The sequence below is a fragment of the Monodon monoceros genome, unplaced genomic scaffold, assembly GCF_005190385.1.
Source record: "Monodon monoceros isolate NGI ecotype Baffin Bay Population unplaced genomic scaffold, NGI_Narwhal_1 Super_Scaffold_3, whole genome shotgun sequence".
In the NCBI taxonomy this organism is placed as follows: Eukaryota; Metazoa; Chordata; class Mammalia; order Artiodactyla; family Monodontidae; genus Monodon; species Monodon monoceros.
In genome coordinates, this window is record NW_021703780.1 from 44,779,259 (window position 1) to 44,795,203 (window position 15,945).

General features: G+C 41.2%; 1 pseudogene; it reads right to left on the reverse strand.

Moving 5' to 3' along the window:
• Window positions 1-15,945, reverse strand: part of LOC114907570 — a 124,650-nt pseudogene that overhangs the window by 22,968 nt on the left and 85,737 nt on the right.

The window sequence follows — 15,945 nt, forward strand, 5'->3', positions numbered from 1 at the left end:
GTAATCTGAGAGGCTGTCTTCCAGACTATAGTACTCAGTTTGGCTCAGATAAAACTCTTTTCTATTACTGTTATAGATAGTTTATTGATTATTTTCATTGACATAAATAACATGCCAAGGTCACATCATCAGGAAATGATGGAGTCCAGAGTCAAACCAGGTCTTTCGGGGCTTCCCTTGTGGCGCAGTGGTTGAGAATCCGCCTGCCAATGCAGGGGATGCAGGTTCGTGCCCCGGTCTGGGAGGGTCCCATATGCCGCGGAGTGGCTGGGACCGTGAGCCATGGCCACTGTGCCTGCGCGTCCGGAGCCTGTGCTCCGGAATGGGAGAGGCCACAACAGTGAGAGGCCCGCGTACTGCAAAAAAAAACAAAAAACAAAAACAAAAAAACAGGTCTTTGGGATCCCAAGTATGACCTTGGCATATCACTACAGAATGTTTTAATGTATAAATCATCCTGGGAAAAGTTACTACTGTGACTGGGCCGATTTCTTAACACAGATGAATGAATTCTTTGATTTAAAGAAAATAAGCCATAAAGTGAACGTATGTGTGTGGGTTTATCTCTGGGTTTTCTATCCTGTTCCATTGATCTATATTTCTGTTTTTGTGCCAGTACCATACTCCCTTGATTACTGTAGCTTTGTAGTATAGTCTGAAGTTAAGGAGCCTGATTCCTCCAGCTCCATTTTTCTTTCTCAAGATTGCTTTGGCTATTCAGGATCTTTTGTGTTTCTATACAAATTGTAAAATTTTTTGTTCTAGTTCTGTGAAAAATGCCATTGGTAGTTTGATAGGGATTGCACTGAATCTGTAGATTGCTTTGGGTAGTATAGTCATTTTCACAATGTTGATTCTTCCAATCCAAGGACATGGTATATCTCTCCATCTGTTTGTATCATCTTTGGAGGCAAGAATATAAAATGGAGAAAAGATAGCCTCTTCAATAAGTGGTGCTGGAAAAACTGGACAGCCATGTAAAAGAATGAAATTAGAACACTTCTTAACACCATACAAAAATATAAGCTCAAAATGGATTAAAGACCTAAATGTAAGGCCAGAAACTATCAAACTCTTAGAGGAAAACAAAAGGCAGAACACTTTATGACATAAATCACAGCAAGATCCTTTTTGACCTACATCCTAGAGTAATGGAAATAAAAACAAAATTAAACAAATGCGACCTAATGAAACCTGAAAGCTTTTGCTCCACAAAGGAAACCATAAACAAGACAAAAAGACAACCCTCAGAATGGGAGAAAATATTTGCAAATGGAACAACTGTCAAAGGATTAATCTCCAAAATATACAAGCAGCTCATACAGCTCAATATCAGGAAAAACCAAACAGCCCAATCCAAAAATGGGTGGAAGGCCTAAATAGACATTTCTCCAAAGAAGATATACAGATTGCCAACAAACACATGAAAGGATGCTCAACATCACTAATCATTAGAGAAATGCAAATCAAAACCACAATGAGATATCACCTCACACCAGTCAGAATGGCCATCATCAAAAAAATCTAGAAACAATAAATGTTGGAGAGGGTGTGGAGAAAAGGGAACCCTCTTGCACTATTGGTGGGAATGTAAATTGATATAGCTACTATGGAGAACAGTATGGAAGTTCCTTAAGAAACTAAAAATAGAATTACCATATGACCCAGCAATCCCACTACTGGGCATATACCCTGAGAAAACCGTAATTCAAAAAGACATGTACCAGAATGTTCTTTGCAGCACTATTTACAATAACCAGGACATGGAAGCAACTAAGTGTCCATTGACAGATGAATGGATAAAGAAGATGTGGCACGTATGTGCAATGGAATATTACTCAGCCACAAAAGAATGAAATTGAGTTATTTGTAGTGAGGTGGTTGGACCTAGAGCCTGTCATACAGAGTGAAGTAAGTCAGAAAGAGAAAAAAAAATACCATATGCTAACACATATATATGGAATCTAAAAAAAAAAAAAAAAGGTTCTGAAGAACCTAGGGGCAGGACAGTAATAAAGATGCAGACATAGAGAATGGACTTGAGGACATGGGGAGGGGGAAGGGTAAGCTGGGATGAAGTGAGAGAGTGGCATTGACATATATACACTACCAGATGTAAAATAGATAGCTAGTGGGAAGCAGCTGCATAGCACAGGGAGATCAGCCCAGTGCGCTTTGTGACCACCTAGAGGGGTGGGATAGGGAGGGTGGGAGGGAGACACAAGAGGGAGGGGATATGGTGACATATGTATTTATATAGCTGATTCACTTTGTTGTACAGCAGAAACTAACACACAAGTGTAAAGCAATTATACTCCAATAAAGATGTTAAAAAAATAAAGAAAATAAACACAGGGGAGGGAGATATGTTGGCATAAGGAGGCCTCCCTCACACTCATCAAATCAGACGACAGATGCTCTGCATGCATCTTCAGCCCGGCTGAGGAGAATAGAGTGTGTGTTGGGCCTAATCCCTGCTCTCAAGAGTCTTGTAGTCTTGTTTGGAAGGTGAAATTTACACACAGGGAGCAATTAGAAGGTAAGACAGTATTATTATTATTTTTTTTGGTACGCGGGCCTCTCTCTGTTGTGGCTTCTCCCGTTGCAGAGCACAGGCTCCGGACACACAGGCTCAGCAGCCATGGCTCACGGGCCCAGCCGCTCCGCGGCATGTGGGATCTTCCCGGACCGGGGCACGAACCTGTGTCCCCTGCATCGGCAGGCGGACGCTCAACCACTGCGCCACCAGGGAAGCCTGGTAAGACAGTATTTAATTAAGCTCCACATTGAATTCAAGCAATAAGAAAATCATCACTTGAAAGAGGAGAGGTCGGTGAGGGCTGGATTCATTCGGGAGAGATTCACAGAGGAGGCAGGGCCCGGAGAGGGACAGTCAGCGACAGTTGGGATCAAAACCTGAAGAAAAAACTCGAGGAGAAAGTCATGCACTTGCTGTGTGTTACAGGAAAAGTATGTTCTCTTCCTGCTTTTCTCCATATATGATAATAACTCTTTGCACTTTTGTGTCTTTCAAAAAATCACAACATACAAGCACTGGGGAAAAAAAATCCCAAACATACTCACACAAAGAAACAAAACCCACCAAGATGTTTTCTCATTTGCACTTAACTCAGAGTTTGGGAGCATTTTCTCCCAGTGTGGATGCTGCCACAGGCTCCTGACATTCTGAGCTTGATTGGATTCCTGCAGTGCCTTCTACTTCAGACTACCTTTTTTAGGCCACTTGAACGTTTCTCGATTTATTCAGCAGAATATATCAGCCTGTCAGCTGTGGAGAGTTGGTGCCCGCAGAAGATATATCTTTCTTCTGCAGGTGGCACTGGCTGCCAGTTTTTCTTTGGGATGAGCTCTTGCTCTGAAGAAGCCCTCCATGGTCTGAGCACAGTCACATTTGAGCCAATCTCCTTTCCTGCCCACTGCTCTCTCTGCATAATGACCCTACCTGCTGTGTATGAGGAGAGAGAGCCCATGGAGTTCTTTGCTTTGTGATTAGCAAATCACTTTTTGCTTAAACTGGGTCATCCCATCTCTTTTTACTTGCCTGAGAAGTTTATCTGCCTCTCTCATTCCCTAGATGTTGATATCAATGTCACTTTGTTTCAGATTGTGTCCCCTGAGTCCTTGAAGCTCCTGCTGTCTTCCCTTTGATGACTTGCCATCTACTCTGCAGAATGGCTTCGTTCTCCTGCTGTCAGTTCTCGTCACAGAGGCAGTCTGGTTCAGGTGAACTACCATGTGCCTTCCCCTCTGGGCTGCAGTGAGGAAGTGGGAAGATGTCCTCGGGGACAGTCAGAGACCTCTGGAAGGTGTCTCCATCACTCCTGGTAGCACATGACAGAGCCTGAAAGCAAAACATACCCACGGCTGTCAGTTTCACTAAGTGAACTTTATAAGGTGATACTGACATCAGAGTAGTAAATGGAAGAAGGAAAGGACTTCTCTTTTCTGGGTTTTCCTCTTCTGCTCTTCCTCCACTCCTTCTGAATGTCAATTTCCTTTTTTTCTTCTGCACAGCACATTATGAAGAGATTAATTAATTAAAAAAAATCCCCAGATGGATGATAATTCCAGGCTGTTTTGAGGTTTACTAAATTCTAGTAATGGAAAAGTCCAGAAGAGGCCATTGAGCCCCTTCCCCCTATTTGTGGGAGGGAGGGCCCTCAAGAATCCCAGACAGATGGATTTTGAGGCTATTTATACATATCTTGTAAAACAGGCAACCAGAGGAGAATCTGGCTTATGGTGGATGAGCCTGTATTTAACAAGTAACAGTTAGTAGTAATGAGGACTGTACACTATTAATAAAACAGCTAAGAAAAGGACTAGAGAATTATGGTAGCTAATGGTCTGAAGAACATTACTATAATCCTAATTTTATGATACATTTTAGAAGAGCAGTTTGATCATAAATATTCACTCTCTCGTGACACGTTGCACATAAAGTCCGATCCCTGGAACGTTTTTAAAATACCTTTTAAAATTGGAGGAGACAAGCAAAGATAGCTTTCATATGCAAGGGAAGTTCTCTTAGGTTTTTGAGTGTGAACCCTCAATCAAATTATTTCTACTAAAGATATACCCTTAGGGAAACTCATAGTAAAGTGAAAAGGTCAACTCACTGAGAATATTTAAACCTCTATAATAGGATGAGATGGGGTAAGCAGCTCACAAGTGTCTTGTTTTTGGATTTCATTGTAATCACAAGGAATTTTTTTGCTATTTCTAGAGTTAGTATTTGGTCTTTTTGTCATATCATCTTGTTTAACTTAAACACAGGTGAAGTTCTTTTCTTTCTTCTGCTCACAAGTGATAGCAACCATTAGCTCAATCTTCCTCGGAGGTGCTAATATTAGTGAAAACTCCTTCATCTACCCACCTCCCACAATATGGGCAGGGCCATAATTTCAAGCATGGCCAGTGAAACTAGCACAGAGGTATTTTCCTGCTAATGCTTCCTTAGTTCTTCAGGCTTGTTTTAATATGGTATTAAATAACTCTGGCTTCCTTTAAACCAGAAACAGACAGGAGAAACTAATTGTATTGCACCTCAAGTTGCTGTTTTTCTTAGATCTCAAGAGCAATTCCTTATTCGATCTGAATTGGGCAGTGAAGAAACGTGTTAAAGAAGGGAAGATAAAAGGGATATTTAGAACTTTTAAGCTCTAAGTCATATCTTCAGTGTGGGATTTATTATTATTTTTTGCTTTGTGTGTATTCCCAAAACATCAAGCACACTTGTATTCAGAATAAACATGAAAATAAGAAAACACATCCCAACAGTATGTATACCTTATTTGTGGTTACTTGATATTTTCTAATATATCTCTACTTTCTGCCATTTTTGTAGGTCAAAGATCTATAAAATATTTAAATAATGAATCCATTGGTAAAATAATTTTAGTGTGCACTCCTCAAATATCTTTATATAGATTTATTTGCTTACATATTAAATACATTTATCATTATACTAATGTATTATGTGCATTCAAACACACACAAAGAAATAAATTTAAAAAGTAAGCTAAGAAGAATAAATTATTTTAAATATCTTGCCAATCAATGATAGTATCATTTGTTAATAGCTTATGGCACTACATAGTGTTAAGACAAGGGTAATAGTTAACCTTAGTACATGTATATACCCACATTTCATATGATCTTTTTGATGAGCTCAATTTATTTTTGGTGGCCAGATTATGATTGTTTTCACTTTATAAGGAAAATTTCGTGTAAGGAGGAGGAGAATTGGCAGCTCTGCCTTTTACTGTTCACTCATGTTTACATTATTGGTACCGCATTTGATCTGTTGTCTCTGCAGGAGTATTTTTAAACTACTTGTCAAGTTACAAGAGTTATTTAGCTAAAACTAGAAAAAAAGTCCATAGATCTAAATAGTCACACTTCAAGTCTACTTCATCTGCTGCATTACAAGCCAACAAACATGTGAGGCACGACTTTCAACCCGTCTACATTGGGGGACAACTCTTTGCCCTCAAGATACCCCGTATTCTATAAGTAATGGTGATATTCTGATACATGGGTGGATGAGTGTGAGTGTTCATCTGAATACTAGGTGTTAGACAATTGGTTAAACTTAATTTTCTTTTTTATGAAAAAATAAATAGAGATTTTAGTATTTCTTCTCAACTCCTATGGATTGACTTGTGTACCTCCTGAAGTGGGTGAGGGGGTCACCATCTTGGAGATCACTACTTGTGATAATGTAATAGAATCGATAACCTAAAAAGCTGTCTTTCCACTTAAGATGAGTCTTATTTTATTTTATGATAATTAACATAGAGCAAAGATGAGCATCATAGTGAAATTCCAGTAGGTCCTCAATAAGGTAGCTACGACTCATGATAACTGTTCAGAATCACCTCATTTAACTCTGCTACTCTATGAATTCCACTATGGACAACATTTTAGGGAAGATAAGTCCAGCAACTAAGTTCTAATTAATCTGCTTAAAGTATAGGTTAGCTCAAATATGCATTTGCTGAGGTAGAGTATAAACCCGTTAACACATAGTAACATCTATGAGAAATGCTGTGAGTCTCTTGTGGATATAATGTGTCCAGAACCCAGCTTGTGAGCAGTAAAATGGTTCTAATGAATATACAGCTACGAATGCTCTGAGACTGTTGGAGAGCTGAAACATTTACTATCATAACTGATCTTAGAAGACGGATTCAAGAAAAATGGGCATAAAAGAGATTAAGGATGTTATTTTTGAGAGAGAACATCTGAAAAAAACTTCTGATTATTTCTCCTTGATTTTAGATTGCTCAGAAGACTTATTTCTTATGTAAATTTAGAAATCACTCTTCTATGTAGCTATAGGGTTAGAATTCACTTCTTTTAAGCATTTTCTTAAAATCTTAGGGTATTATATGTTTAACTCTAGGAAAGATAGAAATGGCTTCCCCTAATCCAGGGATAAATAGGAGACAGTCTATTTTCTGTCTCTTTTCCTCTAAGTATTTTGTTCTTGCCTTCTAATTTTTGAACCATAAGACATAATAGAAGCAGTGGCTGTATGTTATAGAGACACCAAAATCACCCACCCTCTGTTATTTGCAGGAGCAATTGATTTAAAACTATCTTCAGATTATGATTTAGAATTTTTGAGATGTATATGAACTATTCAAGTTTATTTGTACAAAAGAGGCTATCATTTAAAAAAATATATTATTTATTTATTTATTTTTTGCTGTGTTGGGTCTTTGTTTCTCCGCACAGGCTTTCTGTAGCTGTGGCAAGCGGGGGCTACTCTTCATTGCGGCGCGTGGGCATCTCATTGCAGTGGCTTCTCTTGTTACGGAGCATGGGCTCTAGGCATGTGGGCTACAGCAGTTGTGACATGCAGGCTCAGTAGTTGTGGTTCACAGGCTTAGTTGCTCCGTGGCATGTGGGATCTTCCCTGACCAGGCCTTGAACCCATGTTCCCTGCATTAGGCAGGCGGATTCTTAACCACTGTGCCACCAGGGAAGCCTGTTAAGCTAGAAGTCTGTTAAATTATCCTAAGGCTCTTTTTGTGTCATTGTGTAAAATCAGCAAGTGGATTTGGAATAGGTACAATGAAGACTATCTCATACTCAAAAGCTTTTTGATAATAGCATTCTATTCTTTCTGACTTATGTTGTGAGGCTAAGGTATTAAAATGTTGGCTGTATTCCATTCTCACATATTATATATCCCTGGGACATCAAGCAGATTTTGAATTCTCTTGCAGTGTGAGAATCACGTCTTTTTTTTTTTTTCTGGTCAAAGTCTTATTCAGCTCTTGTTCCTTCAGAATTTTCAAAATTTTGTATCAAAATCTATTTGCACTTTCTATGACTTTCCCACAGATGAAGGTAAGGCAACAAAAAGTTTTCCCCCCAAATCAATTATTGCTATGAAACTACTGGGTGAACTACTTTACAACAGGAGCATGTGTTTGATTTTCCAGAAATGAAAGCTTAATTAATAGGCTTATATTGACTATTGATCAGTAGCAAAACTTTAGAAATGTCCATGAATCTTCATATTTTGGAAATTGCTGGGAATATGGAGGAAATTAAGATTAAAAGTCTTAACAGAGGATTCTTATATACCTAAGATTTCTCTGTAGAGTAGTTTATAGTCTCTGTAGAGGCTTTTCTATTTTTTTTTTTTTTTGAGGTACACGGGCCTCTCACTCTTGTGGCCTCTCCTGTTGCGGAGCACAGGCTCCGGACGCTCAGGCTCAGCGGCCATGGCTCATGGGCCTAGCCGCTCTGCGGCATGTGGGATATTCACGGACCGGGGCATGAACCCATGTCCCCTGCATCGGCAGGTGGACTCTCAACCACTGCGCCACCAGGGAAGCTGAGGTTTTTCTATTTTAATGGTTAAAAGAAAGTGGTTGTCAAGCATAGTGGGTGGGGAACAAGACCCCAGCCCATCCTCAGGAATTCTGACTCAGTCATGTACTAGGGTGGTTAGGAGGGCAGGAATCAGTAGTTTTAAACCCTCCCCAAGTGATTCTGATAATATGCCATATTTGGATTTAAATATAAAGGTGGTCTATAGATTTCCCAGTTAGCAATTAGAAAGGGAAAAAAGAATATCAACTTCATGTTTTTAGAAGGGCAGAATTTCAGGCAATTACAGTATCAATACATGTAATAGAGGACTTTGTTCCCAGGTGAAAAGAGCCTGGCAGACTTCACGAGAGGGTGTGAGGAGATGGACCCCCCAGGAGAACTAGAGAAAAGCCTACCCTTTCTGGTCCTAGTGGATGGAGGGCAGGTGGTCAGAGGGAGACGAGAAAGTCAGTCAACAGGGTGTCTAATTCTTTCCCCCCTTTACCTTTCCATGTGGAGGAGCTGCTACTTTGGAGCAACCGGATAGCTGTGGGAAGCAGCCCGGGGTCGTTGAAGTGCATGGCTGCTTCTCCGAATGTATTAGGGACACTGCAGGAATAAGGGAAAACCAGCCTTCCTGTCAGTGCTTCAGATCAACACAGCAGCTGTGAGATGCATGAGTCAGAGAAGAACTGTTAGGTAACAGGAAGGTAAAATTCAAGTTTGGGGACTCACACTATGTGAAATTCCAAAGTGAGGTACTAGACTACCATATATTGAATTTACAAAAGAAATGGAAAATACCAAAATTTTCACCTCACTATTTGACGCCTCACCTCTCATCTAGGGGTCAAGACTACAAAAGGCAGAGAAAGTCGACACAGGGAGAATATTGAGAAGGGGAAAGTGGTGTGTATGGGGGGTGGGGGGTGGGAGGGTGTTTCTCCTTCATTCCACGCTGAGTTTGGGAGGTGGCTTCACTGGAACTACTCAGAGTTTGAAATGCGTTTCCTCCCTTTGGGCAGCAGAGAGCCTGCCTGTGGGTGACAGCAGATACAGGGGCAGTGTGAGGACCGGGTGACACTCCTAGAGGACAGAGGGTGTGTGAGGGTACATGGTGGTCCATGTGGGAAGGAGATCTTGCCCAGAGTTGGGAAGATGGAGGGTCTTTTAATAGCAAGAGTCCATATTGAGTGAGCTGCTGTAAAAGTTACGGATGCAGGAAGGGCAGTGGTCCATGTGGTTCTCAGTGAAGGCCACCTCCAAGGAGCCCAGGAGACCCCACGTGAGAATGTGTCCAAGTTAAACGCCTTGCCCAGAAGGCCCCCTGACCAGATAACCATGATGCCTGCCACCGTCTGTGCCCTTTACCTTAATCCTTTAACCTTCTGGGCCCAGCCTGGGAGAATTCAAAGTCTTGCTTACTAAACTGGTAGAAGAAAAGGAGGAGGATGAAACACAGAAAGAGAGGATTCTGCCTCTCCTTCCCCACTGCAAGTGGCCAGCTCAGGCCCCCAGAAGAGGAAGGAGATGAGATTCCAGATACATTCAGGCTTTGAGAGTTGATTATTACATATAACAGATTAATATACCAAATTAGACTGTTCTGTGAGTTGTTAGGACTTAAAGATTGCTTATAAGTGTGAAAGAGTCAAGTGGAGGCGAACAATAGTTTCTTAATCTAAAAAATGTTTAAAGGAAGGGGGATAAAAAATGTGTTTTCATCACATTGGGTTTGTTCAATATACCAGTTTCAACGAGCTGGTTCTTAAAGGGCTGTGGAAGCATCTGCGTGGAGGTGTGGGGAGGGTGGGCACTGGGGGGTGCAGAGGTGGCAGTGCTCTAACACTGCATGACTGGAGACCAGTGGGTGAGTTCAAGGACTTTGGTGATGAGCGCCAGCAGGCATCCCTCCCACCAAAAGAATAAAGATAAATGTGATCTAATACTGACCTGAATAGTCCAAGAAGAACAGACCTGGTCTCTGCAGAGATTACCTGTGGATTCAGACCCCTTTTCCCAACCTCTGATGCCTTGATGCCACCCCCCTCACTTGATGCCAACTTGAAGAGGAGGAGTGCAGGGGTGAAGGGAACACTGAAGATTTAGTGAAGTCATATAAATAGAGACTTGAGTTCCATAAAGAATTAGGTTACTGGGTTAAACTAAGGTTATAGCACTGGCCTCAATGTTAGTTTTTCCATGTGGTGATGTTAGTAACAACAGTAGTAGAGAGTGGTGGTTATGAAAAACCATACATGGATTTTTTTCAGTATTTATGCACTACAGTGTCACACGGCCCATGGTGGTTGAATTCTCGGACGCAGAACTGGTGATGCGCAGAGCAGACTGAAAAGTTATTTTTGACTGCATGGGGGTCGGTACCCCTATCCCCACTTTGTTCAAGGCTCAGCTGTGTATACAATATGAAAGAAAGCTAAAGACTTGCTAAAAGCTTAGTGGAAAATTACTTCAAATAAAAATCTATGATAATATCATTAGGAAGTTCTTGCACCTTCTAAAACAAATGATGAAGCAGTGCAGGTCCTCACTAATAACAGAAGCCTCCCTTGGTTGCGGGGCTTGATATACTGTCAGGTTTTGTCCAGGACCAGTGGAAATGGTGAGGCTCTCTCCAGTTTCTTCCTCATCAAAACACTGGGATTCTGGTTTGTTTCCAAGTTATGTTTTAGATTCAAAGGGCATATTTAAATTTTTGTTTTCTTTTCACACACACCTTCCTTTGATGTTCCCTTCACAGGCCACACACCTGCTATTGGTGTCTTTAAAGGGAATTTAAAAAGAAAATTTAGAAACATTGTTCCTAATATAAATGTTAGTAATAATTATTTCAACTACAGTATTTGCCAGAAGATCAAGGCCAGTTTGAAAAATTAAAACAATATATTGTTCTCCAAGAATTGTGAACTTATTTATGCCTTTACAATTATTCCAAACTCTCTCCTTATTCTTTGCAGGTTTATTCTCAGCCTTTGATAAACTGCTGGTACCATCTGTAGAAATACTACTGGTAATTTTCAGACATTACAACATTTGGATTTAGTTAGACCAGAGGTATTTAAAGAAAATCTACAGGATCATTTTTTGGTTCTTCTAGCTGTACTTTAATAAAAAGTTCAACAACAAAAAAATTAATAGCCAGAAGAGTGCTCCTATTGGTACACCCCACAGTTCAGAATGACATCTGCAAAGGAACTTCCAGCTTAAAGAGATAAGCCTCTCACTGTTGTGGCCTCTCCCATTGCGGAGCACAGACTCCAGACATGCAGGCTCAGTGGCCATGGCTCGTGGGCCCAGCCACTCCGCGGCATGTGGGATCTTCCCAGACCGGGGCACGAACCCGTGTCCCCTGCATTGGCAGGCGGACTCTCAACCACTGTGCCACCAGGAAAGCCCCCTTGAGATGTTTTATGACACTTTAGAGGCACGTTGGTGATAGAAATATCCAGGTGGTCATTCCCTTCTCGCTTTCCTTGGTAAGCAGATGGTGTTTAACCCTCAATCTGCTGCTATGCTCTCCTCTGCAGCTGTCTTCATTTAGTGCTGCTTCTACTTCTCCAGTCCTTCCCCAGTGGGAGAACTTGCCAATCATCCAGTTCAGGAGATATGTTTTCTTTTATTAGTCCTGTTATTGTCATCACCACCAGTGAACAAAATGACTGAATCCTGTGAAGCCAACAGATTTTGGAAGCAGGAGACAGGAACCTGATGTACCACAGTGATGCTTCTATTGCACTTTCCTCTTAATTTCAGGCTTCAGTCGCGATGGACTCTTGTTTTTTTTACTACAGGTACAATATGTTGGGGACACACTTATCTCATGGTATTAATTTCAACTGTTTAGACCCGAGGTGGGTATTCTTTCCTTCAGGTTGATGATTTTACTACTGTGTCTATGCATTAGCATGAGGAAAACATCTTCCATGAACAATCTAGAACATAATGAGGCATTTTGTGTATTTTCACTTAATTTCTAATTATTGCTCAACATGTTATGTCTGATGACAGGGTCTTCCAAAGTGTCAAAGCTTCCACCCTTATGTTGTCTTACATGTCTTCATAATGAAATCACCAGAACTAGTGACCCCAGCACATACTCTAAATGTTTGCAGAGGTGACGAGCACTTCAGGCCCCAGGGAGTGCTCCTCTGTGACTCTTGTCCATTACGTTGGATTGAAAGGCAGTGGGATCCTAACACCATAAAAGATCGTGGGTTGTGCTATTGCCAGGATAGGAGATACACACTGCCTTGCTATGCAGAAGGATTTGTGTGGCAGAAGCACTTAGGGAAGAGAAACACAAATTAATCAGTTTGTCTAAGCTGCCACCATTTCTCACTACTCTTTGGTAATCTCATCTGCCCCTTCCACTTCTGCCTCTATTTAATCCATCCTCCAAATCCTTATAAGTGTAAATACAGTCCTATCACTTACCTCATTAAAGCTATTTAATGGCTTCAGATTTTCCTAACACTCCTGCCCATGTCACCTTGTCTTGTAGGACATCCCCATCCCCATGAGCACCATGCTTCTGCAGATTGCCCCTCTTTGCTCCTGAAGAAACCCAAGCTCCTTCCTGCCTGAGGGTCCTGAACATAGGAGTCCTCTTCCTTGAGATGCTTCCTACTTAGCCCCTCCACTTCTCTGAACTAACTCCTTCCTATCTTTAAGTCTTAGCTTAAAGCTCGGTTCCATGAGATCAGGGTTCTTTCAAGTGTATCACCCATTCTTAGATTGATGTCTGGCACAGAGAATATACTTGGTTTTTCTTGAATGGAACAACAGTAAATTGTGTTGCTTGACCATGCCACTCTTAGACCCAGGCCAGGTGGCCTAGAGAAACGAATGAATGCAGAATGCCACTAAATGTGTCATGTCTGAGTGTCTGTTACTTTATATTTTTATTGAAGATGATAATTCCTGTAAAATAGCTACTTTGTGGAATTGTTAGAAAGAACATTTGAAACTTCAAACACACACACAAAGATATTTTGATTAAAGATAAATGTTTATACCTGTGCCATCAAATATATAGGTATAGTTGTAGTTTGAAATGAGCATATGTATATATCAGGGTGAAATATCACTAAACTGGATTCAACTGGGTTTTAAAAATACCAGGATTCTTATCTCTCTGAACAGGAAGTCCAGTGGTGGGGCAAGCTCCAGGTACAAGCTGTCACTACTTTGGTTCTGTCTCCTTGTCATTTGTCTGCTTCCTCCTTCTCTGTGGTTAAACCTTGCTTCCAGACTCAGCATGATGGTGGTAGCAGTTCTGGACATAGTATCCCGACATGACAACATGCAGAGAAAGAACCTCTATTTCTGTGAATCTTAAAAAGGGGGGATGTCTTTCCCAGATGCCTTCCAGCCCAGGATACTTCCTCTCTTTTCAAAATTGTTTCACATTCCTAGCTTAAACCAACCCTGGGCAGGGGAATAAGACCATTATGCTAGGCTTCAACTTTATAGTTGGCAGTGGTGCCAACTTCCCCAAATCCTGTGGACCCATGCAGAAGGATGGATAATAGAACAACACTGCAATTGCTTCCAGAAGGAGGAAGGATGGATGTGGGGGTGGATGTGGGGTAGGCAACTAACAGTACCTGCTATACAATATGTCAAATATATGAATTTAAATGATTTTTCTTGTTCATGAAGGTCAGAAGAGTGAGGTCCCATAGGTAGTGTGGAAAGATAAGATATTGTAGTATTACATAGTGCTTTAGAGCAGGGGTCCCCAACCCCTGGGCCATGGACCAGTACCAGTCCATGGCCTGTTATAAACCAGGCTGCACAGCAGGAGGTGAGCGACGGGTGAGCGAGTGAAGCTTCATCTGTATTTACAGCCACTCCCCATCGCTCACATTACTGCCTGAACTCCGCCTCCTGTCAGATCAACGGTGGCATTAGATTCTCATAGGAGTGCGAAACCTACTGTTAACTGTGCATGTAAGGGATCGAGGTTGTGCGCTCCTTATGAGAATTTAATGCCTGATGATCTGAGGTGGAGCTGAGGCAGTGATGCTAGTGCTGGGGAGTGGCTGCAAATACAGATTATCATTAGCAGAGAGGTTTGACTGCACAGAGACCATAATAAATCAATTGCCTGCAGACTCATATCAAAACCCTATCAAGTAAGTGGCAAGTGAAAACAAGCTCAGGGCCCCCACTGACTCTGCATTATGGTGAGTTGTATAATTATATCATTATGTATTACAATGTAATAATAATAGAAATAAAGTGCACAATAAATGTAATGCGCTTGAATCATCCTGAAACCATACCTACCCCCTGGTCTGTGGAAAATTGTGTCTTCCACAAAACTGGTCCTTGGTGCCAAAAAGGCTGGGGACCACTGCTTTAGAGTCCACGGTGTTAGGACTATTAGCAAATGATATCACTAGCAAACCAGCCCACTCTGGTATGCAACAATGAAGAAAGTTTCTCTGCTGTGTAGGTTGAAATCACATCTGATTATAAGGCAGAGGGAAATACCAAATAACAAAGGGCTCCATAGCAGTGACAGCTGTCAGGGATGATGTGCATATTCTTCACCCCTCTTGTACTCATTGCACACATGGCTAATCAATCACAGCACATTCCTCACTGAGGGTAGACATGGTCTGGAGTCATTTTCAGACCAGTCCTGACTGTCAGCTGGCGTTGTACCTCCAAAGAAATCCTGTCCACCATCTATGACACAGACATGTTACAGAACTATATTTTTATACAGAGAAGTAGAATGAAAAAAGTTCTATGTAATTTCAAAATAAAATCATTAAAAATATGAACCCAAAGCAGAGGGAATAGAAGGATGAGTGGTAGTTATAAGCACCATGACTTCTGGTATAAGTAGCCTTTGCACCTGGCCCTGCAGGATGAAGAGGTTTTATGGATTGATGGATGGAAAAAGGAAGAAAAGAGGAGACAGGTCAGGGCATCAGCAAAGACAGGCAGGCAACAGACCAGTGCGGTTCAAATACTGAGGTGGAAATGGGTGTGTCCTCCACCTCCTTTGCTCTGTGCCCTCTTCGTGTGTCTTCTGGCACTTTATCCTCATTCTGTTTACCCTCAACAAATCCCTCTGTCAGCAAGAGATCTGACAAGTCATTTATACCAAACATCACAGGATTGATAAATCTCAATGAGAAATCTTCCCCTGAGCTATTTTGAATATCTGTTAGAAGCAAAGCCTTAAACCAGAAGGTATGAAGTTAAAGAGGTGGAATTCCACAAGCTCTGAGACAAGAGTAGGGCAAGGGCAAGGGCAAAAGATATTTTGGGCACACAGAGGCTTCCCCCAAGTCTGTGAAATCATACCAGGAAGGGAAATACTGATAAATATTGACAAAAAGAATAAGGACAAAAAGACAAATATTGGGGTAAAGACAATTTATTTTGCCTATAGTGCCTAATGCTTTAAAAACTGGCTTTATTGAGATATAATTCATATGATCCAACCTTTTACAGTGTACATTTCAATGTTTTTTAGTAGATTCACAGGAGTCTGCAAGCATCACCAGTATCTAATTTTAGAAAAAAAAAGAAATACTTTGCCCATTAGCACAG